This window comes from Mus caroli, chromosome 5, assembly GCF_900094665.2.
Source record: "Mus caroli chromosome 5, CAROLI_EIJ_v1.1, whole genome shotgun sequence".
NCBI classification, from domain to species: domain Eukaryota; kingdom Metazoa; phylum Chordata; class Mammalia; order Rodentia; family Muridae; genus Mus; species Mus caroli.
In genome coordinates this window covers 97,171,781-97,199,145 of record NC_034574.1, presented here as the reverse complement: position 1 = coordinate 97,199,145, position 27,365 = coordinate 97,171,781, and the positions used below count along the sequence as shown (strand labels likewise).

General features: G+C 42.7%; 1 long non-coding RNA gene across 1 annotated transcript; it reads right to left on the bottom strand.

Annotated features, from left to right (window-relative positions):
- Positions 1-21,713: 21,713 nt before the first annotated feature.
- Positions 21,714-26,366, bottom strand: LOC110295388. Its single transcript, XR_002378055.2, has 3 exons — positions 26,284-26,366; positions 22,888-23,031; positions 21,714-22,003 (listed from the first exon to the last, which is right to left on the bottom strand). It is a non-coding gene; the product is annotated as an uncharacterized LOC110295388 (long non-coding RNA).
- Between the last annotated feature and the right edge of the window lie 999 nt (positions 26,367-27,365).

The window sequence follows — 27,365 nt, the reverse complement described above, 5'->3', positions numbered from 1 at the left end:
TGAACCTTCAATGGCCAAAGGAGTTTTGTAGATATCCTTAAATCAAGGATCTTGGGTAGAACATCTGAGTGCAAGCATAGGGGGTTTTCTAAGTGGAAGATGAGAACAGAAAAGGAGACAGAACAACAAAGAGGTCACAGTGACGACCAGAATGCAAAGAGGCATGGACCCAGGGTCTACCGAAGGAAGAGCTCAGCTCTGCTGGTAAGACACGTTCGTCTTGGCTTGGTTCATGAAACCTGCTTCTCGCTTCTCAACTGTTAAAACCAACAGCGCTGCTTTACCCCAGTAAATTTGCTACTTGTTCAGTAGCCAGAGGAAACTAATACAGGGGAGAATGAAGAGAAGGACATTCTAGGTGAAGAAATTGGTGACAGAGCCTGGGAAGAGTAAAGGAGGTTCACTATACTCTGTGTAGCCAGTCTGGCTGTCCCAAAGCAAGCTTGCGACACCAGGAGAGGAGGTTCCAGAGGTAGGCAGAGGCTGCGTCATGGATGATCTTGTAATCAAGTTCTTCTCCTTTGAAGGCAACAAGGCAAGTGTGTGTCACTTAAATCAGGACATTGATGCCATGACACTTGCTCTGTAAGAAGACATTTCAGCTACACCATGGACGAGGGTGATTGAAAGGAAGGAGATCCAGAGAAGCAAGGGAACTATCTAGAATGATTATCCTCTTCAGGCAGAAAGGGGGGGGGTCTAGATTGTGAAAGAAGATGGAAGATGGGGGAAGTTCTTGGAAATTCACAGGCGGTGCATTGTACCAGGGTTAGTGTCCACACAATAGGGAAGACAAAAGGTTAAACTTCTCTTTTGAATGCTGTGGAAGATAGAGCTGTCATTGTGAAGATGGGATATGCATCTATGTGCACAGGAGTGTGTGCACATAGAGTGTGCACATAGTGTAGGACATAGACTGTGCCCAATAAACTGTGTGCACATAGAGAATGTAGGACAATAGGTTGACCTAGTGAAGGCTAAACAAGAGGTGCAAATTAAACATTTATGAGTTTAATCTGGGATTGCAATTTTACAACTATTTTGAAAAAGCAAGGTTCTCATCTGAGGTCTGGAGAGCTGGAAAGTCTGAATGGAGCCCAGATGAGGTCACTGTAGAACTGACTTGTCTTGCATCACCAACAGTGTGCCTCTTCTGCTTCTTGAGCATTTGATATGTAGATTGTCACTGGTTGTGGTTTAACTTCAAGTCCCAGAACAGTGACATCATTTGGCCTCTTTGTCCTTTCCTTGCTGAGCTCCGGTCTGCTCTGACACCAACCCTTAAGGCCATGCTGCTCTGCTGCTCATGATGCTTCTGTGACTTTGAAGGGCTCGGGAAACGCAACCCTGATCACAAGGGTGCTTTGGTGTATTAAGTATTTTGAGGAGCAGCAGGTACAGGAAGGACTCCCTGACCTCTCCCTTAAGAGAAGTCACAGCATTTCCCACGAGAAGGGGTGCCTCCCTGTCGCCCGGGAAGGACAACACTCTGACCACCAGGAGCCAAGCTGAAGAGGACCTGCTCAAACAGTATTGAAATCACTTTTGTCTTCATGATATTTCCTAGTCATTGTTCCACATTCTTTTCTGTCTCAGCAGCTTAAAATCCTTTAAAGCTCACACCTTGCATTCTCTTGTTAACAGGCATATGATGTAATCTGGCACTCCAAGCATATGTGGTCAAACTGTTGATTTTAAGAAGTATAGAAACTCTCAGCCCTCACCAGATTATCTTTCCTGTAAAGTTTCCTGTGGGCACCGGGAAATGTCCAACAACATTTGGTCATTTTCTCCTGACAATCTGTGTTTTGATAGCTTAGGTCCTAGCCCTGCAGACATGGAGAGAAGAGGAAAGCTCTCCCTCCGTCCATGTCTCTCAGTCACTGCCCAGTCAGACTCCAGTGTGCTCTCAGACAGGTCTCCGTGAGCTTTGCATTCAGTTTAGAAGAACAGTTAAAACACAATTCTGTTTAACTAGCTTCACATACACACAAATGAAGATGCTAATAATAATATTAGAGTCTTATATTTGAGCTCCAAAAATCTTTAAAACACTCCAACAGTAAAATCTACTGCTTGAACTAATAATGCCACTGCTCTGTCTGGCCTTGCCTTTGTAGAGAAATGGCCAGGTACTGGTTACAGTCTCTCTCCAATTAACAGCTGCACGGGTTCCATTTCTCGTTGGATATGTTAAACATTACTTTCGTGACCAACAACCCACTCTTGAAGCAGAAGTTCACCTTGTCTATTGTCATTTTGAAAATTATGAGTAAGTGAAATATTTTAAGATGAGTCCACCTTGTCCAATGTAAAATTTTATTTACCACTTATAATCACCGGGTCCATCTTAAGGCATCAAGCCATAAGGAGGGACTACTTTAAATAGGTGTGTCAGCGGCCAGTATCCGAGCTTTGATTGTTGGAAGTGTGTAATCTGTTTAAAGTTTCTACTTTATTTCTCTCCGGAGACATCCGTTTATCCTTCCTGTTTTCTGAAATTATCTGCTCATTGATTTTTTTTAAAGTCAATTCATTTCTTCTTACAGACAAAACCGTATGTTCTGCTCACTTTTGCACTCGCCTACTTCACGGTGTCTGCACATAGCTGAACTGGGTAAATGTTTGTGAACTCAACTATTTGCTATTATTCTTCCGCATAGTAGAGCTGATCTCTGTTTCCCAAGGTCTCCTTGTTCCTTTCTCACCATGCCGAGGTGCTGAAGTAACTTTGATATAAAAGCTAGGACATACCTTTGATCAGGATAAAAACTAAAACCCACTTCAGCAGCATACCGAGAATCCGTGATGCCTCTCCCAAGTTATTGGGATTTTTTTCAAAGTCGTGGAATTTTCCACAGGGGAAGAGGAGGAGGAGGAGGAAGAGGAGAGGGAAGAGTGATTCCTTTTTCAATTCCCAGGAGTCTGCCTCATGATTTTTCTCACAGGGGAAGAAGTAGAGATGCAGAAAACAACAGCCGATAACTTAGAGTTCAGCGGGAATGGATCAGTGTATCATTATTTTATTTAGTTGTCGATATTCTACTGCAGGCGCTTGGATCAATTAGATGAAGTCCTAACCCCCTGTACCATTGAAAGCTCATTTGGAGATAGAGGCTTTACACACACATACACACACACACACACACACACGCACACACGCACACACGCACACACGCACACACACACACACGCACACACACACACACACACACACACAGAGAGAGAATTGAATTGTTTTGTTTTTGTTTGCTACTCTCCCTTTCTTCTTGGTTTTGTTTTGAGGCAGAGTCTGGTGCAGCTCAGACTGCCCTCAGAATCTGTTGCCTCCACCTTGTGGGTTCTGGGATTATAGAAAAGTTTTTCTTGTTATTCTGCTACAATAAACAGGCAACAGTTCAATGTAATTCTCTTTAAAAGTTAATGGCATACATGTGCATATGCATGTGTTCCATATACATATATAAACTTGCAAAGGCCAGAAGAGGACTCTTGGCTCCATGGAGTGGCTGTGAGTCCCCCTGCTCGGGCACTGGGACCTAAACTAGTATCTCCCTCCTCACCACTGAGCCGTAATCCCAGCCCCATCAATTTCTTTTAAAAACTAATATTAGGTCATATTTCAAAATTGTTTTTGACCTTTTTGAAATGAAGTTATTTTCATTCTTCAGGATAGGATTGTAGACGTGGTGCGATCTTCCCATTAGGATATTAGTCATGCTTCGCTATTTTTATTTTCTGAACAAAGTGTTCTCATCTGTAGTCTCTGTCTTGGCTGCTCCTCATATTAAGTGTCACTTCAAGGGACATATTATGGAAAAATAATCATAAGCCAAACCTTGTGGCTCAGTGGACACTGTTATATGAAAGAGGCAGAGTCCTGAAGTACATCTCAGCTTTGGAGTCCTCAGAAAACAGGTTTGTGCTCTCTCTGCCACCAACAGGACTCAACACTGAAAAGAGCTCCAAAGCACAGCTTATCCTTCAAGCAAAAACATTCCATGAGTATTTTACAGGAGTTACCCAAATATGTTTAAGGTTTAAGTAGCTATGAATATCTGAGAAGGGATATATTTTCTTATAAGTAAAACAAACAAACACAGGTATCAACATTTTCCCTTGGAGAGTGACTTTAAGATAATAAGTTCTATATGCTTTAATGCTATTCATATAGAATATTCAGAGAGGATGAAATTAGATGAGAATCAGCATAGTTGTTGCCAGGAGCTGGGGAAGAGGCAGGGCAGATGAATGCTAAGGGTTGAGTTGTTTCCCTTTGGGTGATGAAATTGTGCTAAAGCTTGATGGTGGTGGGTATTGTGCAACATGAAATCCCACTGAAATTACATTTTAGGATATTTAATGCTAGATGAATCATATGTCAAAAAATGTATTTAAGAAAAGAGTTCTCCTTCTTCCAAAATAAAACATTGCTTTCCCTCCTTTATAATCCATTTCTAGAAGAAACCTTGTTCATTCACTAGTTTTAAAAGTAGGTTTAGCCGGGCATGGTGTCGCACGACTTTAATCCCAGCAGTCGGGAGGCAGAGGCAGGTGGATTTCTGAGTTCAAGGCCAGCCTGGTCTACAAAGTGAGTTCCAGGACAGCCAGGGCTATACAGAGAAACCCTGTCTCGAAAAACAAAAAACAAAAAACAAAAAACAAAAAACAAAAAACAAAAAACAAAAAAGTAGGTTTAAAGAGCTAGATAATTGGTTCAGGGGTTAAGGCTACTCATTGCCCTTACAGAGGACCCAGGCTCAATTCCCAGCATCCACAAGGTGGCTCACAACCATCTGTTACTCCAGTTCAGTGGGAATTGGCACTATTTTCTGACCTCCATGGGTACCAGGCACAGATGGGATGCACTTACTTATATGCAAGGAAAACACACATATAAAATAATAAATCTACAATAATAATAATAGTAGTAATAATAATAAATAAAATAGATTTAAGAGTCTTCTCATCCCAGATTCATTCAAGGCTGTTTCTTGACAGACATGAAGCTGTGTGCTTGTATTCACCGTTCTGGAGAGACCACTGCATGTGGACGCCAAGGTGGAGACTTCTCTGGATTTCACAGAGAACCTGTCTCCAAAACAAAGTCAAAATGAATCAAGTTTAGAAACACCTCTGAAAAATAAAAGCTGTTTCTCTCATTCGGTAACTATGTTTTTGATGGAATATTGTCATACTCTGGTCATGAATTTGACATTGAAAAATAACTAAAATTCATTAGAAACAAATAAAACAAGTGAGGTGTGACAGCACATGCCATATTCCTGATTCCCCCACAGGAGAGGCATGTGGCTATCAGTCACTTAGGAGCAGCACCAAGCCTTCCCACATGCAAATAAGGTTTTCCCTAAGCTCTCAGTCCAAGCCAATGAGAGGTACCTGCTGTCGAACCCTGAATCACCCCCAAAACTATGTTTAAATCCTATCCAGGGAATTAAAGGTGTGCAAGAACTACTCTGTTGTCTGAGCCTTTTGTTCCAAGAGCTGTAACACTTGGGAATAGATCTGCTCTCCTGAAGCACTAAGGTCCCGCTGCACTCTGCATTGGATAGTCGGCTTCTTGCCCAGCCGACCTGACTCAGTTCAGAGCAGCTCGGAGTTACCTGGCGACCTGGAAGGCAAAGCAGAGACTGGACAGAGATCTCCCTGGAAAACCCCTGGTACCCAGGCCCACATCAATGTTGATTTGAGATGCAGTTGGCACTGAGTCAGCATTTGGGGAGAATAATTCATGGTCATGCTTACTCTGTGCTGGGGAAGAAATACTTCTTTTTCATAGTTTGGTGTATTCCTCATAAAAGTCCCACTGAGTTATTATTATACTCCTGGTTTATGGGAGATGACGTGGTGGCTTGAAAATATCATTAGAAGAATATAGTCCAGTAAATGGTCTTAAAGCAGTCTCCATTTGCAGGCCCAGTAGCTGAGCAGACAGGACAAACATGACACATCTTAGAAAAGCAGGACTATGTGTGTTTGTGCTTCTTCACTTAAGTTGAGCTCACCAAAGCATAGAGAGAGGATCACTGTGTCAGGGATATCATGGCATACCACGGATACCGTAGCCTCTGTGTGAGGCTTCGATAATCTTTGAGGCATCCAAGGCCTCTGATGTGGTTGCACATATTCATGGCCAGTGAGCTAGCTTCTTCCATAAGCTTTGCAGTGGAATAAGAGCTTGTTCCTGGGCATGGCACCCCACCCCTGGAGAACAGCATTGGAGACTGAAGCATTGGTGTTCTGAAAAAAAATCCCCATCTGTGATGATTTTTTTATGTTTGGCCAAAGGAGTGGCACTATTAGGAAGTGTGGCCTTATTGGAGTAGGTTTGTCACTGTGGGTGTGGGCTTTAAGACCCTCATCCTAGCTGCCTGGAAGCCAGTATTCTGCTAGCAGCCCTCAGATGAAGATGTAGAACTCTCAGCTCCTCCTGAACCATGCCTGCCTGGATGCTGCCATGTTCCTACCTTGATGATAATGGACTGAACCTCTGAACCTGTAAGCCAGCCCCAATTAAATGTTGTTCATATAAGAGTTGCCTTGGTCATGGTGTCTGTTCACAGTAGCAAAACCCTAAGACACCATCTCTTCAGCCTGGTTCTAGGATGCAGCTCAGTTCTCATTTGCTTGCATATTTGAAGCAAGAATCTTTCAACCACCTTTCACCCACCAAATGTTTCCCTGTCTCCAAGTTCAAATCCTCCCAAGTCCACACTCTCCCAAGACTCTTTGGTCCAGTTCACATTAACAGGCATCTTTGCTGAACGCCTCCAGACATTTTGTTTCTTATATCATTTGGATCTTACAGTGTCATTGTGCCATGGGTATCAGGCTTATCCTAGTTAGTAATCATTGTTATTTGATATCCCACAAAGGTTCACATCCTGGAAGCTTGGTCCCCAGTGTAACGGGGTTGAAGTGGTGAGGATTTTAAGAGTGAATCGAATGACAGGGATTCCATGTTCACAAGTGACTAGCTAATGTAGTTTTCAAAAAGCTAAGCTCATTTCTGAGATAGCAGACTTTTTAAAAAAGAGGGTGCTTCACCTGCCTCAGTTTCTTGCTTTTTCTGCTACAACTCAATACTTCCACTTGCAGTGATGGCCATTCTCACATTCATTCTATTACATTCCCTCTGCCATGTTGTATACACTCAAAGCACCCTTGCCATACACCACCACAGATGGGCATCGCAGTCACAGAATCATGGATAAAATAAACTGATTTATGCATTCCTCAGGGTCATGAATCATGTCATAGCATCTGAAGATATGCTATGATCATACGAACATATGAAGATACCCACAGTATAGGAAAGCTCCCTGAGACTGGATCTCTGTGTGTGTGTGTGTGTGTGTATGTGTGTATATGTGTGTTTGTATGTGTGTATATTTATGTGTTTACATGTGTGTATATATGTGTGTTTGTGTGTACACATGTGTATACATGCATGTATGTGTATAAGTATATGTATGTATATGTGTATATGTGAGTGCTATGCACGTGTGTGTTTTATTTTATTTTTTACCTTTATAATCATGTATACTTACTTTTATCATTTTAAAAAGTTCTTCATTGAGAATTTCATATATGTATACAACAAAATATAATCATATGCACTCCTCTAGTCCTCATCTCTCAACTTTATGTCCTTTCTTTTCTTAATAACCTACCAAGCAAAATTAATGTTCTTCATATGTGCATGGAAGGATGTAGGTACATCCATGAATGCATGGCCACACCCACAAAGAAGAACGATTCTCCATTCCCAGCAGGTATCAAATGCCAGCAGCTCCTCAGATAGGGTGGGGGAACGCAAGATCCTCCCCCACCAGCTCTGAAGTTCTGGGTGGCTTGCTCTGTGCAGGTCTGTGCATGCAGTTACAGCCACTGTGAGTTCATGAGTGTCACCCTCTGCTGTGATGATCCCCGAGGTTTGATGGAGGAGGACGGTTGATATAGACATCCAGTCAAGTCACTTTCTCTTAACACAGTCTTGGATCTGCATTGATTGGCTCCTGCTCATCCCCAGGGGAAGTTCCTCTGAGCAAGTGTGGGTGGCTCAGGTCTGTTGGTATGGACATAAATATTTAGAAGGTAGTTTCATTACATCGTCATTTAGCAACGTAAAAATAGTAGGTTCTATCCTAGGACCTAGGACCGAGCCATGGGAGTCTGACCAGGTTTGCAGGACCAGACTTGATTCCTCTTCTGCGGAACAGGAATAGTCCTCACATACAATCAGAAAGCTGTTGCTTACCCTATAACCATCCTTACATTATTACATCAGGGGCAGTCTTGCCTAGCTGGTCAGCACAGAACATGGGTCCAGCATTAGTGAAGACCACGGACATCTTTTCCCTCTCAGCAGCCTACATAGCACCTCCTCACTATGAACGCTCACCAGCAGTTTGATCTTCACATACCAAAGTGAAGATTAGATTTTAATGTATGGCTGCATACACTGACCATTTAAATGTCCTCAACACGGGATTAATCTTCTATCAATACTAACTGCATATAGTTAATTAACAAGACTTACCACATAAGTCAAGGATAATAGACTTCTTTTATAATAAAAGTTTAATAAAGAGCTGGCAAGATATCTTGGTGGGTAATTGTGCTCAGTGCCAAGCCTAGCAACCTAAGTTTAATACCCAGGAGTCTCACAATAGAAGGAGAACACAAACTTGAGCAAGTTGTACTTTGACTTCCAATGTGTACATACACACACACACACACACACACATATCAATGCTTAAGATATTAATAAAACACCAGTTTCCTGGGAGAGATTTTTAAAGATTGTAGGCCATAGTTTCTGGAATTGTGTGCACATGAATACACACAGGCACACAGATAAGAAAAAAATTACAGTTATTTTTGAAAATATTTACCCAATAAATGTTTCATACCAGGAAATTGTCACACCAAATGACCAAGTAACGTGTAACCCTTTCAACACCACCTCTGCAGTGATCTGAAGAGAATCAAACATGAATGTCGAATATTACAGGGTTTGAGACCTTGAGTTCAATTGCAAATCTCATTTTCTTTTTAAAAAATATTTATTTATTTATTTATTTTTTATTATTAGGTATTTTCCTCATTTACATTTCCAATGCTATCCCAAAGTCCCCCATACCCTCCCCCCACTCCCCTACCCACCCACTCCCACTTTTTGGCCCCAGCGTTCCCCTGTACTGGGGCATATAAAGTTTGCAAGTCCAATGAGCCTCTCTTTCCAGTGATGGCTGACTAGGCCATCTTTTGATACATATGCAGCTAGAGTCAAGAGCTCCGGGGTAGTGGTTAGTTCATATTGTTGTTCCACCTATAGGGTTGCAGATCCCTTTAGCTCCTTGGGTATTTTCTCTAGCTCCTCCATTGGGGGCCCTGTGATCCATCCAATAGCTGACTGTGGTAAATCTCATCTTCTCATGAGGGAAATAAGCAAGGGAACAGAAGCTCCAGATTCAACTGCTTGGTGTTTTGACATGACATGTGCACTCTGTGTGTCTGTGTGAACGTGACATGAGCACTCTGCACAAACATGACATGTGTACTCTATGTGAACGTGACATGCATACTCTGCGTGAATGTGGGAAGACGATCCAGCAAGCAGAATTGAAGGAAAAAAAAAGACATAAAGAGACTTTGCAAATTTCCCATTTGACTCAATTTTCCTGAAGTTAATTTCTGCATCTAACCATTGTTACTTTGTTTGTTAAGCCATGAAGATACTATATTTATTCATAAACTATTAAGGGGTACATTGATCAGCTTAATGGGTCTTTAGTGATGCCAAAACCAAAACAGGCTGAGTGTAGAATACAACGTAAGCAAGGCAGGGAGAAGGCTGAGCTTGAATTAATACCCAAGTTAAATGATATATTGCCTGGGTTGAGTGAGAAAGTGTTTCCCCCTGGCTTGCATATTTCAGTACTTGGTTCCCTAGGTGGTCATATCTGCAGATCGGATGCAGTTGCAAGAGAAAGCATGTCGCTGGGGACCAGTCCAGAGCATTCATCGCCTCAGACAGTTTCTGGTTTGCTGTCTCTCAGCTTCCTGCTGCCAGACCTCCCCTACCACTACAGACTCTCCCTATGGAACGGCAATCCCAGACAAACATTTTTTCCTATGTGTTTTCCCCAGTCATGGTATATTATTACAAGAGAAAAAAATAAACAATATGTATATAAAGTTATCATTTTTATAAATTATGAGGAAAATATTTTCTAAATTATCAGGCTTAAACCTATCTGTGTGGCATAGCTGGCAAAAATGCAGGCTTGTGGTTCTTTCTTTGCGTGCTAATTCTCCGGACAGGAAGGCACTTCTGAGGCAGAGTGACCACTCTTTTGTGTGTAGGTCGAGTTCATAAACCAAGTAACAACAAACACTGGGAACCCTCACTTACTCTACGGCATCTGGCATCTGTTCAAACCTCTTAAAATCAGGCTTGCTTTCCGGTCTGATGTACACAAACCAAGAACAAATGGCCCTGGTGTGGAGGACATTTCTAGGTCAGTCTATACTTCCTGACCTCTCTGCTCAGCAGAGCATCATGAAAGGGTAGAGAGTATTTTGCGGCAGTGAACGGTCCACTCCAGAACATTTAGACCTCTCCGGTTTTTAAGTTGAGCTATGCATTTTCCTTTGCTGTGAAAACAAAAGCATATTTTTAAAAGGAGCTTCAGTTATTTTTCTTACCACAGGAGCTCTGATTATGCATTTAAGGGGCTTGGTTTGTAAATGAAAAGAAAGAGGGACTACTGTGGATTAAATACCGAATTCTAGTTCTTGTCTGAAATAGGGAGTATAGCAATGCTTGTTTGCTTTTTTTAAAAAGATTAGCAAGCATTATTGTTTTAAGTGGAATAAATACACATCATTTGGATTTATGTACTTATTCTACCAATGTGTGCAGTGTGCACAGGAGGTCTTAGGAAGATTGAACAAATAAACGTGGCCTACTGTTTGTTGACTTCATTGAATTTGCAGAAAAGTAAAGTCAGCTAGGTGTTGCCTATGTGTGCACAGGAAACAGTAATTCAGGAGGGATATCTTAATTTACTCAGACTTTATTGTCTCTCAGTATTAAACACAAATAGGACCCTCTCACCCAGGAGTGGATTTTGAAACACTAGATAGCGGAAATAGGTTAATGTAGCCACCCAAAGCCACCCAACATCTTGTCCTGACAACAATGAGTGCAGGAGGAGTAAGAGCCTGTAGTGACCTGATGTGCCTACTAAGATGTGTCTGAATCCTCAGCCAGTTTTAGAGTTTCCTTTCTACAAAATAATATTTGCTCCTGCTAGTTCTTGAATGGTTTTGTAGGTGACATTTTATTCTTTGAGTAGATTTCTTCTGACTCTCCATTTCCTTATTTAAACTTCACCACCCCTCCCCCGTGAAGCATGTCCCACAAAATAAAGCAAATAGCCCTAATCGTCCCTACCGCCCACGAGTGACTGGATGAAATCAGTGTGTCCTTAATTTTCCCTGCTTCCCTCCCCGCAGATGCTCTTAGATTTTACGTGATGAACAACGTGTGGAGCTGGTTTGTGTAGCCTTTTCTCTTTAGTGGTCTTTCCCATTTTTCCTGTCTTTACTAGCATTTCTGACAAGACACCATGAGTTCCTCAGCACACGGAACACAGCATGCACTAAAGCAGGAGTGACAGGTACCTGACTGCTTCTGTGCTGATCCAGGTTATGAATAAATATGGCGCTTTCGATATCTGAAAGCCAAGGTTTATTTCGACATACAGAAGCCGCCGCCATGTTTAATGAGCAGGTCTTAAAGTAAAACACAAAAGATGAGATGTTTCAAACGCGGTTTCTCCACCGACCCAGGTGACTTGGTACTTTACAGTGTCTGAGTACGACTCAGTGCGGGAGAGAAGTGGGGACAGATGGAAGTGAGTGGGACTGCTTCCTACTAGCACACGTGACTGAGCATGTGACTTCACATGACTGCGCACGTGACTTGCAGACCCTAGGATTTAACTTCCAGACAGTGACACTCAATGCCTCCATGAGCTGTCTGCTCCTTCCTCTCATTAGAACATGGAAAGGAGGTTTAAAAAAAGAAAAGTCTTCACAGCCTTCTCTTTACCCTCTGGACGCCAGAACAAATTATATCCCAGAGGGGTTCACAGAATGGAGAACACGGAGAACACTTGATTTATTCCCTTCTCTTTATATTAGCTGTTTCTGCTGCTCTTGGCTTTGTCTGATAACAGTTGCTGCTATCTCTACCTGGGCTGCAGGCTGGCATGGCGGAACAGGCCTTTGCTGAGCCTGATGACCTGAGTTTGATTCCCAAGACCTACATGGTGGAAAGAGAAAACCAAATCCCTCAAATTGTCCTTGACCTCTGCACATGAGTCTTGGAATATGTGTCTCCTCACCCCACTGACTTAGGGCTGTGAGTTGGCTCAGGACCCAGCGGGGCAAGGGCAGAAACAGGTGGATTCTTGGTGCTGATTGGTTGGCCATCCTAGCAGAATCAGTGAGCCCCAGTTTCAAAGAATAAAAGTGGAGAGGAATTGCAGAAGACTCCCAGTGTTGACCTCCTCAGGGTGTCTGACAGATGCACACAAAGAAGTCCCCAACAACCAAAAAAACTTAAAATGTTTGCTCTTTGGGTTAAAACCATATAGAATGTGGATTAAGATTTGTCGATTTAATTGTAGGGGTTTTTGGTTGTTATTGTTGTTTTGTTTCTTCTTCTTTTTTTTTTTTTCCTGAATTGTTTGATCCCAACCCTAGGCTTATTTCAGTTTTAACCTACAAAATGGAAATAAAGCACTACAGAGCATCTCAGCACACACTCAAGGCATCTAAGAATTCAGCTTAGTAGGAGCTCTCACTTTGGTGCCAAGGATTCTAAAAGACACCGATGCATGTGGGGCACTGCTACAGCCAGGTTCACCATTTCCGGGGCTCTGCTCCAGTCATGTGTGTCACTTACTGGACGCTGCTCCAGCTGCGTGCGTCACTTCCTGTGTCAAGTGTGGCTCTTCATAGAGAGCGATGCTTTTGATCTGTCTAAAGTCCCTGGGGTCCCAGTGAGGACACTGGCACAGATCAATGAACAATATATCCAAGATTTAATGTCTGGTGAGTAGAGAGCTGGCATTTAAATCTATGCCGCTTGGTCTTTGGTTCTCACTCTGAGCCCCTAGAGTGAACGGCTTCTTTATTCACACTAATAAATCACATTTATTGTGTGTTTTCTTTGTGCCTGCCCTGTCTTAAGAGGTTGATGTGGAATGTTTCATTTATTGGCATGACTCTGTGAAGAAGATTATTATGTCTGTTTTTAGTGGAGAAAACAAGGATTCTTAAAAGTCACATGGGCCTGGTGTGGTGGGAGACACTTTTAATTCGAGGAGGCAGAGGCAGGTGGATCTCTGTGAGTTCCTGGCCACCCTGGTCTACACATCAAGTTCCAAGCTAGCTAGGGTAAAAAAGTGAGACCCTGTCTCAAAAACAGAACAAAACGAAATAAAAATTAAAGATTCAAATATTTTACCCAAGATCAGAGATCTACACATTAGCAGAATCAGTATTCCTAACTTTCCTATCTGTAATCTGTGTTCAAAATCATCCGAGGTGTATGCTCTTGGCTTCCTCCAAACCTAATGGAAAATTACAATCAAGTCATTTTATGCTATTTTTTATAACCTCTCCCCTAAATCATATCAAAAAGATATCTTGAAAACATTTAAAGGCAAATATTTTTTAAATTCAAATATTTGCCTTAATTATATCTGGTGAGAAAATACTTCCTGGGTAGAGAGGAATTTGTCATGTTCATAAACTAAAGTTTGGGACAGGTGTGGAGAACACTGAGGCATGTGTTTTGACTGCAGCCCGTGGGAGGGTAATAAGTTCTGAAATTGAAAGGCGGTGAGTCAGGAGAGGCAGGGTGCAGAAAAATGGTGGTGGAGGGTTGAGGAATGAATACCAAGAGCTGAATTAAGCTTCTTAGAGTGCCAGGCACCCCCTGGGAACCCTGGAGGGAGACAGGGATTCCAGGTGGCTTGGGGACATTTCCTGGAACTATGCTGTGCCAGACTGAAGCTGGGGGGGGGGGAGCTGGAGCACAGCCTCGGGTGCCCCCGAAGATGTGTGAGGGGATCAGTAGCACTTTAACCATTGTGGCAGTTTCGTTGATAAAAATCCAGAGACTGGAAATACACAGCAATAAAAAGAGCAGGACACTGTTGTTCTCAAGGTGACTGTGAGAAGGAAGACAGCCACAGCCAGCAAGATCTGGGTTTGGATGACTGTTTCAGTCAGGGCTTCTATTCCTGCATAAATATCATGATCAAGAGGCAAGTTGGAGAGGGAAGGGTTTATTCAGCTTACACTTCCACATGGCTGTCTATCACCAAAGGAAGTCAGGACAGGGACTCACACAGGGCAGGAACTTGGAGGCAGGAGCTGATGCAGAGGTCATGGAGGGATATTACTTACTGGCTTCCTTCCCCTGGCTTGCTCAGCTTGCTTGCTTATAGAACTCAGGATTACCAGTCCAGGGATGGCACCACCCACAATGGGCCCTCCCACCCTTGATCACTAATTGAGAAAATGCCTTACAGCTGGATCTCATGGAGGCCTTTCCTCAAGGGAGGCTCCTTTCTCTGTGATAACTCCAGCTTGTGTCAAGTTGACACACGAAACCAGCCAGTGCAATGAAGCAATTCATGAGAAGGGAAAGCAAGTCAGTTGTGGGGAAAGCCAGAGGGATGAGAACTGTGAGAGCTCCTGGTGCTAATGACCTGGAGGGACTTCTGTTCTGAATCCAGCCGCACTGTGTTGTGTGACTTCAGTGGCACTACATGGACACACACACACACACACACACACAAGTAGATATATACCTTCATACAAGAGAGGTTTGAGGTACACGCTGTGATCTGCACACTGTCACTAGCCTTCCAGACACTAATGTCATCTCAGTTTTATTCCATGAGAATTTCATATGTGTGTGGAATGAGTTTTGATGAAATTCACGCCTTGCTCTCTCACCTTCAATTTCTTCCTCCATCATTTTTTCTCTTAGCTTCATGTGCTCTTTGTTAGCTTTGCCCCACAGTTCCCTGGCAACAGCCAGGTGTGCTCAACTCAGTATAAAAGGGGCTGCTTGCCCCCTCCTCAGTCTCTTGCTCTTTTACCCTCTTACTCTGTCTGTCCCTTCTTTTCCCACCCACCCCACTCTCTCCATGTGGTCATGTCTGGCCTCTCTCTCCCTCTCCCTCTCCCTCTCCCTCTCCCTCTCCCTCTCCCCTCTCCCTCTCCCTCTCTGTCCCTATTACCCGTTCAACTCCCCTCCCCAAGCCATAAATAAACTCTATTCCATACTATATCCATCCTGTGGTTGGTACCTCAGGGGGAAGAGATGTCTCAGCATGGGCCTGCAGAGGCACACCCCCCCTCGCCACACACACACCTCACCATACTATGCCTCTAACAAACATATTCCTGATTCTTCCTTTTCCTTTTTTATAAAACACAAAATTCTTTTAAAACAAACCAAGAATCACCTCCCACAAAACCTGACAGACAGATTAACACCCCAAACAAGTCTATTTGGGACTGCCTTGTGCTCACAGGTGTGGAGGCATCTCCCAGCACGTGGGCAGCCTCTCAGGGCCTGTGCCCATCTCTTAATATTACCAACGCAGCTTTATGTTCTGTTACTCAGTTAAACAGAGCAACCACAAAGATGTGAAAATACCATTGGAATGAGGCTGTATTGCTTTATGCTCATGCATGAGGGGTGCAAGCAGAGGGACAGGCAGACAGGCAGACAGAGGGACCAGCAGAGGAACAGGCAGGCAGACAGGGTTCTCAGACTTGTTCTCTAAAGACCGGAGGAATCATGTTTATATAAATAGGTGAAATGCATGGCCAGGCAGGATATAATTTCTGCTTTTTATAACCTTAGGGTTTCTACTCACACCCTGCCAGTGCCTCCGGCCACTGGGTTTTGCACTTGGCACTGAGATCTCTGCATATGTGCCGATTGCTTCTGTGTTTGGATGGCAAAAAAATATGGTGGAAGATCTAGATCAGTCCAGGTCAGGCATTTTGTGCATGTTGGAGTTAAGGGAAATCTTGGGGAAGCATCTATTTAGAAGCTAGCTCTTAAATCTGATCATTGGTGAACACGTTTTTATTAACAGCATCTTGCATCTGTAGGGCCCCTTAATGGGAATGTCATGGTCTCCCTGTTTTGTCTCAAAGGTATAGCAATAGTAAGACAATTTTTAATAAAACTATTGCATGATTAAAACAGCTCTATTAATAACTGTAGAGACTTCTTAAATGGAGAATTGCCTTTTATTTTTCCTATAATTTAATAAAAATAAAAACATTTTTTTTTCTTGGCTTGAGTTCATATTTTCTTCCCGGTTGGTTGATGATGTGTCTGTGACTCACTGAGCCAGTGGCATTGGTGGTGAGATTTAGCCAGAGGCAGAGAGAGGACAGAGGCTTGCATCTAAGGTGACTGCATAGAGGAGGAAATGATTCAGCCTCCCCTTGTGACATGGAGGGCAAGCGGCTCCCCGGGGGCGGGGGGGGGGCTCTCTTCCTTCTCAAAGATTTCAACACAGCTCCTCTGTTTCCACTCTTTGCCACCATTGCCATGGTTTTACATGGACACCAGAGAGGCAGACCACCGTGATTTACCCACTCTCACACCAGAGAATGTTTTGAACTCAGAACTATTGGCAATTTTTATGTAGTGCACAAAGTTTTTTTCATGTAGTTTACAGGAAAGAAAATCACACATATGTATGCAGTTTATATCTGAGAAGCAAGCTGCTTTTCTTCTGGATTTCCGGCCCTGGCAATCTATAGCTCTGACACACATATGGGGACTCTGGAAGGTATAATTGGTTACATCCCTGATAAAGGTACTGCTTAACTGAAAATATTCTGAATCAAACACTGCTACTGGGCTTCACAGCTTAGCCAACAGGGTACTCAATAGAGTGTAGGCTGTTGACCCTCATGGTAAATATTTAAAATACAGCTTCAACTATATGTAGCTTGCTTATCCATCATAATAAGCTTTAAAAACTGAATAATACTACGTTGTATCATCATATATCAGAGAACATTGGTGTATTTTTTGGTAAGCAGGTGGTACAAGCCAGGCTTGGATACATTTATTGAGAGGTGTGGGTTATTAAGGATTTCAGACATATATGAATAGAATTCCAACAGATAGAGATGGCCAATAATCTTTGAGAGAAGAAGGGTTTTGGTATCAATATCAATAGCTACTATTCATAGCCTACATAGTACACATTTCTACCACAGCTTCATGTGTAATGTTAAAATAAAAGCACATAAGAATGTTTATATGTGTAAAGCACCTAGAATAGTCTATGTATGGACAGTATCTAAGTGATCAGTGCTAGTATTGTTTATTTAGAGACTGAGTCTTTGTAAATTGTCCAGAGTGAACTTGAACTCCGACCAGCTAAAACCACAGCCATTAACTACCGTACCTGGTTGGAAATTTTGAAGACATTTTTATGATAAAATATGTATCCCGCAGAGAACTGACAAAAGATGGAGTAAGAGAGTTTAGAAGCCTTAATACGGATAGGATCAACATAAGTAATCTCTCTAGAAGTGATGCCCTTGAAAATAGATTAGAAATGATGGGACTCAAAGCAGCAGCAACAGTGAGTGCTGTTAAACACAGAGACAGCAAAAGCATACATTGCTTACAGAGGATTGTACTTTAGGCCAACAGGAATGTTTGCTCTCAGGGCTTGGGAAGGAAGATATTTTGGATGGAGCGAGACAGTGGCAGGTGCTTTGAGAGAATAACTTTAGAATGGGTGGGATACATACATAAATTAACATTACAAACATACATATATATTCATGCATAGAAACATTACAAACATACATATATATTAATGCACAGAAACATTACAAACATACATACATATATGCATGCATTCATACATACATAGATTAAGAAGAAAAATAATTTTGAGTAAGATCATGAATGATTTTGATGGTCAGTTGTATAATTAATTTAAGAAGTTGATAGACACTTAACCAGAAACAGGATTGACTTCAAGGAAATTCAGCAGAGAATAATTTGAACCAGAGTGTATGGGTTTCCTGGATGGTATAGACAGGAAGATTGGTTTTAGAATTGTTTTCAAGAAAAAAAAAACGGCTTTTAAAAAGTAATTTTAATAATTTGTTTTTTTTTCCTGGCTGTACTTTTACATAGAAACGTCAATGATGTTTTAAAAGTATGTCGAATTTTAGTAAATTGAGAAATTTGGTACTTTGATCCAAGAATAATCTATATAAAAATGATAGGAATTCTGGTAATGCATCTGAATTATCCTCTTGCTTTGTATGTTTTCTTATATGAGCACCAATGAAAGAATAAGGCACTTTTATAGATAGTCATGTGAAGTGGAAACTTAAGGGTTCTTTGGAAAGTCAGTTGGATGGTGCTTTGCTAAAGCAAACACATTAAAGTGGACACAGGTGTGAAAGGCTAAGGCAGCCTCATGAAGGAACATTTCACTGAAGCAGACACAGGAAAATGTTCTGCTAAAGCAAGCACTTAAAAGGACACGTGATGAAAGATTCTTTGCTAACAACATGCATGTATTGGTCTGCCTTACATTGCGTAGTTGAGCTGCATTTGTCAGGATTCCATAGAGAGAAACACACCAAAAACTTCTGGTTGTGTGCTGCAGTTTGTTGCCAATTCCAAAGACTTGGGTTGATTGGGTGCACGTGTCTGAAGACAGCTACAGTGTACTTGTACATATAACTAAGTAAATCTTTTTGAAAAATAGGATTTGAAAAATTTAAAGTTTCGGTGGTCATGCTTTTGTATTTTAAAATGGATTAAAATTAAAATTAAAATGAAATATAAATGGAAATAGTATATGTGTCAATGAGGCCAGGGCCGCAGTTGGAAGAGGTTGTAGAATATTAGAGACATCTGGCTCTATGTGTTGATAGTGGACACATCTGGAGCCTATGATCTCATGATCTAGTCTGTTCCCTGGGCCAGGGCTCTGCCTGGCTAAACCAAACTCAAGTCTTGCTGGCGTGGTAAGTCACTTGCTTTGTGCTGATAGCTATGCAGTCTTTAAGTTAGGTTGCCTGCCTTATGCTCTCAACACCTCTTGGCAAGACTTCCAGCTCTTTGGTGGAATCGTTCCTGCTCTATTCAAGGAATGTTAGAGGGTTTGAATTCCTCTTACATGTATGAGAGCCAGGTGTGGAAAGCAAGTGAACTTTGGGCTGCTTGCTTCTATATCCCTGCCATGCTGCCCAACCACAGCACCCCGCTGTATCCCTGCCATTCTCAAAGAGCATCGGTTAGAATCATGTGTTTACTTGTAAAGCCTTGTGCTTTCTTGAAGATTCCCTGCAAAGCCAGATAACTACTGCTTCTGCTCTAGGCACCACTGACTCTCCCACTTCCCCCAACATGGAGTTTATCTGTAGTTTCTATCTATGCCTCCTCCCAGGCTGAAGGAAGTCGGGATTAAGCGAGAGTCCTGGCCCTTGTGAGTCCTTGTTCCTCTTCCTTCTGTTTTCCATCTAACCTTCCTCTACCTGTCCCCTGAAAGCTCAGGTCTGTCTTTGGCATTTCTTCTTGTGTACTCTACTATCGTTCTTAGATTTAAAAGCACATTTGGTGTGTAATTGCAGATTAAAGGACCAGAGTAACAAAGTACCCATACAGAAGAGCATCAGTTGAGTACACTGCTCTGTCAAGTATGCCATTCAGTCAAATACGCCATTCAGTTAAATAAGCCATTCACTGCACATGAAGGAGTTACAGAACTAGAAAGTCTGGGACTTGATTCCTGCTTTACTAAGGCTAGCCAGTGAAGGTGTGGAGAAAGTGAGGGCGGATGCAATCATAGAAGCACCGAGGTTTGGGGAGCACTGGAGAGCATAATCTACTGGAGTATAAGGAGGAGGATCAGCGTGGAGATTTCTAGAAGGAAATAGTAGATATACAGGACAGAATGGGGAGAGGTGAGCAAACCAGAGGAGAAACACAATGTCAGAGACAGATGTGTGTGTGTGTGTGTGTGTGTGTGTGTGTGTGTTCCAAGTTACCAGTTGAACTTCTTTGAACACAATTCAGTTCCTCATGGAGAAGAAAGGATGTAACCCCTCTGTGTTAACTGTAAACCCATGGTTATGATGAAGAAATCAGCTGGGACTGTGCATGGAGGCCCCTAATAATGCACACTCTAGAATCCAGGAATAGGGGCACAGCCTCCTGGAAATGTCCCTGGCCTGCCACTGGCAGTCACTGGCCTTTCATGGAGGGATAGAGCCTGTAGTTATGACCATCTGAGGTGTGAATCCTGCTCTGTCTAGTGTGGAGTTCTCTAGCTTTCTTTTCTACTCTATGGTTTCCTTCCATAACTCATGAATGTACTGAGTGAGCTGGCTGGCTTCTCTGCCCTTTTCCCAACAGCAGGCTAGGCATTAGATTTGTGTATGATCAAAAGATCTAACTCTGATGCCAAACCCAGTGTTTTACCTAAAGAAAAAGAGACTCCTACCATAGACAGTAAACAAGAACTCCTGGTTCATTACACATTCTTCCTGCTTTCTTTAAGGATATAAGGACATCCACGTCCAGGCCCAGTTTCCAGGAACGCCAATACCCAAACACTATGGAAAGCCTATTTCTCTGTTATTCCTGTGGGCAAGGTTGGCACGTTATAGATTATGAAATACCCAGGTTTTTCTTTTGCTTCCCAGGCGATGAGATTGTGCTCTAGAACTTTTACGTCAACAGGAAACGATGGTGTGGATATGGCAAGTGGATGGGAAATGTAAAAGAAATGCATTCGACGGGCCTTTAGGAGTCTTGGGCCTCTGCCACATAGAGACTCTAAAACCTTTTCTGTTGAGATACTTTTCACGTGAATGGATTGGATGAAATGACCATCGTAGATCCTCCTCTGAGATCCATGACTTCTCTAGGTTTCCAGTACCAGGCAAGATTAATCAATCACCCAGATAATCTTTGCCTTCAAAACTCTTGTCAAGGGCTGGTGAGATGCCTAAGAGGGTAAGAGCACTGACTCCTCTTCTGAAGATCCTGAGTTCAAATCCCAGCAACCACGTAGTGGCTCACAATCACCCATAATGAGATCTGACGCCCTCTTCTGGTGTGTCTGAAGACAGCTACAGTGTAAAGTATAATAAGAAATTAGTCTATGGGCTGGAACAAGCAGGAACTAAAGCGAGCAGAGTTGACCAGAGTGAGTAAGGCTGACTGGAGCGAGCAGAGGTCCTAAATACAATTCCCAACAACCACATGAAGGCTCACAACCATCTGCACAGCTACAGTGTACTCACATACATAAAAAAAAAAATAAATAAATCTTAAAAAAAAAAAACCCAAGAACCAAAAAGACTCTTGTCAGGAACTAGTTCGAATAACTGCTTAGAGTGTTATACTCTTAAAAAGAAAGTTCTAGTGACTTTGGAAGGAGTGAGCTTGGGTCTACTGACTTGCTGTAGCATTTCCTGTGTATTATTTCATTTTCTATAATGTGGCAGCTAGTCTTGTTAGTTGAAAACAGTGTATTCCTAGAGAGTGTATTCCTGGATAGACCACGCCAAGCCAGCCCAGCTCTCACCAGAGAGGTCCTTTATTGAAAGAGAAGCAAGGAAGAGAAAAAGAGAGAGATGGGTTGGGGTCCATGTCTTTTATCTGAGAGGTAGGTAAACTGAGGTGACGATGCGGGTAGGTGATGCAAGTGAGGCATGCTGGAGGGTGGGTGGGGGTGTGCGCGGTGGTTGCCCTGGCAACGGACGCAGGAGTGTCCTGTAGCCTCGGGAAGACGTCATCGCTGGATTAAGAGGCTGGCTGTAAACAGCTTCTGAAGCTAAGGAGTCTTCCTTGACTAAAGCTAGCAATTTCCTGTGGGACCCAAGCAAGTTATTTAGTCGCCACTTTCTTAACTGCTAATTGGCTGCAACTATCATTTCTACTTGATGGTATTGCTGTCCCAAGAGGGAATGGGTAATTGACGTAAGGCTTTAACCCGATGCTTGATGCATAAAACAAATGATCTCTGAGCATGGATGGTGATTGCTGGCAATACGAGCAGTTTCCTCTGGTCTGAGCCAACACTCGTTCATGCTTTCGATAAGAATACAAATTCTGGGGTTCAAATTGCGGTCAACCTTTTTTCCCTGCTGCTTTCAAACTGTTGAACTTTAGCCAAATGACTCACCTTTCCTGTGCCTCAGTTTACCCACATGCAAAGGCAGAGTGGTGAGGACTCCTATCTCACAGAATGTTTGGTAGATTAAATAACATAATTCACACAAGGACCTTGATAGAAGGTCGGGTACAGCGTTGCTCCTTCTCTGCCGGTTTGCTTCATTTCACTTTCTGGTCACGTGACTGTCACTAGTCTAAACAGAACCATTATTCTGAAAGAATCGCCTCTGCCAGGGGTCGAGGAAACATCTAAATGCTTACAAGACTGAGAAAGACTTGCAGGTCAATCAGTCAAGTCCAGAGTATCTAACTCTCTTAGATAAATATTTTGCTGAAACCAAAAATTACACGTTTAGGCTAAAGAAGAATTCATGAGGAGGGGAACAGAGAAACTCTCGGGAATGTCCACACAAATAGACAAGGATGTGGCTTGCTACATCACCTACAGAGGTGAGCTTTCCTGACCTTCTGGCTGGCTCCAGGCAGCTCTGAGTCACAGCCATACCCTCCCCCGTCCCTGCCCAAGGCCACTTCAGAGGCAAGTGCGAGTCCCCAGACAGTTCCCGGGATGCAATGACCTTGCGATCTCACGGCTCCACTAGCAGGAATATGATATTGCGAAAGCAGCTCCCACATAGGAAATTGGATATTTGGCGCCTTGCCCTGACTTCCATCCTGATTTACCAGCTGACCTTGGGCAAGCCATTGCTTTTGCTCCAGTTCTGTGAAGTGTAAAATAGAAAGAATAATGTACATTTCTCCAAATTCATGGGCTTATTACCAAGACTGAACATATACAGAAGTCACTTAAAATTTGTAAATATTTTCATCCATTTATGTTAGCATAAGAGAGCAAGGGGGTAAGGACAGGAAAACTTGAGAGTAAGTTCCCTCTGACCCCTGTTGGCCTTGAGCCTCGCATAACTCCCTTGCTCTTTCTGAATCCTAGTTTCTTTAGTTAAGGAGGTATGTATGCATGCACTTTCAGGTAAATTTCAGGTAAAAATATGATTGCTAATGATCCTGACAGATTTCCTTAGTGCTACTTTACCCTTCTCCCTCTCCCTCCACGCTCCCCCATCCCAAATAAAGTGCTCTCCAGTACGCCCTCCTCATTGTACAGTGCCGCCCTCCTCACATGGTGTCCCCTCCTCACTGCATGGTGTCCCCTTCCTCACTGCACGGTGCCCCCTCCTCACTGCATGGTGTCCCCTCCTCACTGCATGGTGCCCCTTCCTCACTGCATGGAGCCCCCTCCTCACTGCATGGAGCCCCCTCCTCACTGCATGGTGCCCCTTCCTCACTGCATGGAGCCCCCTCCTCACTGCATGGTGCCCCCTCCTCACTGCATGGTGCCCCCTCCTCACTGCATGGTGCCCCCTCCTCACTGCATGGTATCCCCTCCTCACTGCATGGTGCCCCTTCCTCACTGCATGGAGCCCCCTCCTCACTGCATGGTGCCCCCTCCTCACTGCATGGTGCCCCCTTTACTTTCCTGGTACCTGTGCTTACTCCAGCTTAATGTTCTCATATGAAGATTTGGAACTAGGGATTACAGGTGAAAGAGATGTAGCATTTGCCTCTGGGCATACATATACACATACATATACACATACACATACATATACACATACACATACACACACATACATACGCACACACATACACATACATACACACACACACACATATACACATATACATATACAGTTTAAGTGATGTTATTCTACTTGGGTTGATAACGATTTATACACACACACACACGCACACACGCACATGCACACACCAAGAACCATTAGCAGCAGCCCCATTGGAATTGTTGGTCAGAGGGACTCCCCAAACAATACAGGCTATTGTTATTGCCCTTGCTTGCTTCCCAGAGGTTGAAGGTAAGTCCCCATTGCTGAAGACACCATTCACCTCAGACCCAGGCCTTGAGGAGCTGAGCGGGAGCTGACCTGGGAGTCTATTCCCTAAGGACTAGATCTCATAGAACTGCAGGGTATAATGCAAGCTGCCAAGGTGATAAACCAAGTAAGAGTCCTACCCAGCCAGGATGCCTGTGAGCTACAACAGTGTCCAGCATGGTATGATACCACTAATGGTGAAACAGAGGCTACTGGTACAGAACAGTTCATCATGGGGTGCTTAGCCCCAGTTGATACATCTAAAACACAGTTCCTGAACCTAAGGCCCAAGGCTCATGGTAGGAGAGGAGGCAGAAAGACTATAAGAGCCAAAGGACCAGGGAATTAATTTTCCTAGAAATAACAGGGCATCTTCACCCATGATACTGCAATAAGACAGCTGCTTAAACAAGACTTGAGCAGACCAACACCAATAGACATGCTAACACAGAAAAGGCAAATCGCATGGGGCCCCACCCATAAACAAGGAACGCTGAGAAGGAGAGAAATCGTTTTTCTCAGGGAAGAAAACCTTTCGTTGGTTATACAATACTAAGTGGTCAGCCCTGAAATTATATACATACAAGTAACACTAACACTATGTGGACTGTGTTTCATATATACACACACATGTATATATATGTATGTGTATATATGTATGTGTGTTGCTAGTATATATACATATGTGTGTATTTTGTGTGTGTGTGTGTGTGTATGTTTGTGTGTGTGACTGTAACAAAAAAAAAAGAGTCCATGAATTTAAGAGAGAATTGGAGGTGGGAAGGAGATGGAAAGGATTAGAGGAAATGGAAGAGGGAAAAGATTATAATTATATTTAAAAACAAAATGAATAAATAATGTATAATAATTACTATTTCTTATGTTGTTATGTTGCTTGTGAGTAACAGTGAGATGAAAGTTCTACAATGGCGTGCCTCATTTCTCCTGGATTGGAGTCCAACTTCAGGATCCACATATAGTCCCCACTGACATCACATAAAAAGATGTAAAGGCTCCTTACAAACTGCTGGGGACAGAAGTCCTGGCTCTATACTGGCTTTCTTACCACCTCAACTGTACCTTGTCACAGTCTACATGTTGTCAGCAGTAAAGATCTAGCCAATAAACCGGCTAGAAGTTGTGTATTCAAAAAGATTCCTTGCTGTGATTGTTCAAATGGTTAAGCAAAGAAAACATGGTTTCTTTCCTTTGGTACAAATTGAAGGGGACAGAGAATGGAATAGAGGAGAGAAAGGACCCTCTCAGGAAGGATGTGGTGCGATAGTGTAACAAGGACAAATTCCATGTGAAGAAGATGACAGATTCTGCTCTGGGATTGTCCACAAGAGCACCCATTTGTCTGGGCCAAAGATTACACGTTTGTGTTGGAGACAATACACACGCTCCCTTCCCAGTTCAAAAACATTGAGAAAGCTAAAAAGGACTGTCAGTTCCTTCAGCTAAATTACAGCTTCTGTTTGGCCCAGGAACCCACTTGTAAGTATGTCTGCCATACCATGTGGCTACTGTTCTTGCGGTTGCCGAAGACCATTGGCAAAGTTGAGAAGCAAGCCCCACCCCCTCATCATTTAGTGAGTTTGTGGGCATTGCCTGGGAGAATTCAGACTTCCTAAACTTAGCTTCTTGAACTGGATATTTGCCATCAACAAAGTTCTAAACTGTCTTATATATTTCTTTTTGTTGTAAAGTATTTGATTGTGAACTTCAAATACATACAAAGTATAGGCTTCATAATGAGTGATCATCTACCCTTGGCCAGCCTCGCTAGACAGTTTTTGCTGTGTCTTGTTTCTTCCATATTTGAGCTCACTTGAGTGTTCATTTCTCCTACCCAAATGACTAACACATGTTCCAGGCCTAAAGGCATTTTTGTAATGGGGACGACTTTAAGATTGGGGCATTTAAAGAACACCCCCTCCCCCGTCATTGTCCCGAGATTTCAACTTATCCTTCTAACGTCTTTTATTTCCTTCATTTTCCTTTCTCATCATCATTTCATGCTGGGGTGACAGCTGGCTCCCAAACCCAACTCTAGGAGAAACTCACATAAGCACACCTAGCCCATGCATATGCTTCCGTAGCAGGCTACCGGACCGCACAAGCCATCAAGGCTGCCATCCCTCCCAGACTTCCGGACTCCCCACTTTGGTCCTTTCCCAGCATGCTCCTGGAGCTGCTGTCAGAACAGGCTGTTAAAATAGCAGTTATCCAGGCCGGCTCTCTGCCTGATTGGCCTTCTGAAAAGCAAATTCTTTGTTCTTTCACCACAATTCCTCATTTTGTTAAGTAGTCTCTCGATCAGACTTGGTATGTCCAGAGTCAAGCCTCTGTTCTGGGACTCTAGTAACAGTTTTATTTATATCTTACCACATATTTATATTTTACTACATATTTACAAATCAGGGCAAATAGTGCCATTGTGATATTTGGAAATGACAGTAACTAAATTTTCTGAATTATCTGGGAAATAGTAAATTTCTTTAACTGTCATATTTTGTTTTTATTCTGTTTGAAACAGGATCCAAATATCACTCCTGTACCTCTGTAAGTCTCTTAGTATGGGGAACTTTCTCTCCTTTCCTACTTTTTAGTTTCTTGGGAGGAAAAACAAAAGGACTTTTTAAAGTCTACTTTTGCTGGTTGCACCTTCATGATATCATTGATTTCTAAATTTCCTGTGACTTGTAGTGATCTGTAACCACTTGCTCATGACTATTTGGGCAGAACTCTTTCATGGGTGATTGACATATTTTATCAAGAAGGACATGACTTCTGTCTGCTCCTTGGTGGGTTTCACACATACTGATTTACTGGGTTTTTAGAATGGTGACAGTTTTCATTTGACCTTTAACCTCTTTGGCAACAATATAACTTACATTCAGTTTCTCTTTACCTAACAAGAACTGCTCACATCTGCCTTGTCCCCTGCCCCCAGTTTTTATCAACCTTCAGCTGCAACTGAATTAATGCTCATAGATTTCTAAGAAGTTCCCTGACACCTCTGAATGAGTCAGAGTCAATGCCCTGCTTCTTTAGTACAAGAAACAAAGTAATGTATTTCCTCTTCCAGTAACAAGTTAATATTTTAACTTATAGAAAAAGTTCATGAATCAATTCAAGTAGCATTC